Here is a 2,193-nt window from a genome sequence, read left to right as displayed (position 1 = left end):
AATTTTAGATTTGGATTTATATTAAACCATATACTCGTTCATGTATTGATAATTCAAATATATTTTAATCATTATTTAAAAAAAAATATTTTTCATTCAATCTTTAAAACATTTTTTAATCACTTGTTGTTTCAATTGAAACCTAACGTGTATGGCGGAGGAATATCCAATAACTTTTTGAAAAATCGTCTTTGATCATGTTTGACTCACCCGAAATATTACAAATGATAAAAGTTTTTTTTTTCTTGTTGAATTGTCTTTGTTGGGTTCTCTTCATCCACTGGATCTTCCGCCGAGCTACATCAGCTCAACTCCTGGGACTTCAGTTCCACTTTGGAGATTAATGTTAATTCCAATTACAATATGGGACAATCTATGGCCCCTGAGCCAGCACCCGGTCCAATGGGAGCTTGTGCCCAAGCATCCAACAGGTTTGGCGGAATGGTCAATGCAACACCCTTGTGTTAGGGCACAGGAGCACACGATCGGGTAGCTTTCTTTTCTCCAAAAAGAAACATAGTGATGGTGGTGGGATTGGCTGTGGGTGGAGTTGCCGCTGTTAGGATTTTTATGTGGGCTTAACTGATACCGATTGATTCATTGGGCCCAAGCACTTATAGACTCACTCTGATTAGGAAACTCCTAGCTCTTTCCATTGTGAGAGTGGAATAGGGTTTTAGGGATTCTATTATAAATAGAATACTGACGATCCCTGCAGCCATTACTTTACTTAATGCCTTATTGGTTTTGGGAGCACGGCTTTCTCACAAGAGCAAGTGTACAGAAAGAGAGAAAACCCTAGAGTAAGAGGATGCATAATATTTCAATAGAAGGACTCCACTTGCGTAGTTCATTATTGTCATCTTCATGGGAGTAATGTTTAACCACATGGGACAGAGGTTCATGATCTATGTTCATAGGATACAAGTACTTCTTTATTCCCATTTATGGTTCATGTCATGGTTGGCCCATTGATTATTATAGATATAGTAAATCTATATGGTTATGTATTTTAAGATGGGATACTTTATTGTTCTGGGTTTATGGACTACACCCATGATCAATCTTTTATGATTTGTAGATGATTCTTGTATTCTAAACACTATAAGGTTATTCATATGTTTAATATGGTAAAAGAATCCCCAATAATTGGTATCAGAGCCAACCCTTACAGTGTTAGAATAAAGGAAAATTGATTTTGTATAGGGTTTGTGTCCCAAATCATGAAAATCATAATTTTACCATTACTTAAAGATCCAATATGGAAAAACTTTCTCCACAAAAGTTGTAGAGCACGAAAAGACGATCGCGGTGATATATCGTAAGTCACCAGAAACCTCTGGACAGGCCGACACGCGGCACCAGAAACCGACTATCGGAGGAGAGAGAATTTTTTTTTAAATTAAAAAAAAAAAAACGGCGGCGAGTCATCGCCGGCTCACCTTGGAAACCCTATCGAGTCAACCCGGGGTGCAGTGGATCAACTCATGACCAACTCTGTTTGACTCGGTCAAAGGTTGATCGGATCATTGACCAATTGACCCGAATTTTGACCTGAATCAATATGCCCGAACCGGATTAGACCGGTTGGCCGAACTGGTTGGTTTGAGAAACTAGATTGATTTTGATCTATTTTTAGTTCTGCAACTTCAAATGGCTCGTACGGGCAAACGGTGAAGAATTTTTCACCCTGATTTTTTGCGTTGAGTCCAGTTTTTCGTGCTCTTCGTTTTGATATATTATGAGCCTAGTTTTGATCAACTTTTATGGTTTGTTTTGTATAAGTTACAAGTATGGGTGGTTAATGATTTTTTATGATTTTCCTATTAATTGGAAGAAATAAAAGAAAATCAACTCATACATTACTTGCATATTAAAATATGAACTTGTTTATTCTTGGTAATGTAGTTCATGCTTTTGTTTATGAATATTTTTTGTTCATGCTTAAACAATCCCACTTTTAACTACCGGAATGAATTTGTAGACTATTACAATAAGATTGGGTGGAATCCACCAAAGTGGTAAAGTTCAACCTTATTGTAATAGAATACAAATCAAAGTCTTCTTTGTTTGAAAAGACAGAGAATAATGATTGGTAGCAAAGTTGCTAATGTTCACCCAAATGTGACATTATCAAAGAAATGTTAAAGTTAAAGCAAGTGAAAAACAGAATAGGGATTTCTCAACCTAGAA

The sequence above is a fragment of the Macadamia integrifolia genome, chromosome 4 (genome assembly GCF_013358625.1).
Source record: "Macadamia integrifolia cultivar HAES 741 chromosome 4, SCU_Mint_v3, whole genome shotgun sequence".
In the NCBI taxonomy this organism is placed as follows: Eukaryota; Viridiplantae; Streptophyta; class Magnoliopsida; order Proteales; family Proteaceae; genus Macadamia; species Macadamia integrifolia.
This window is presented reverse-complemented; position numbering follows the sequence as displayed.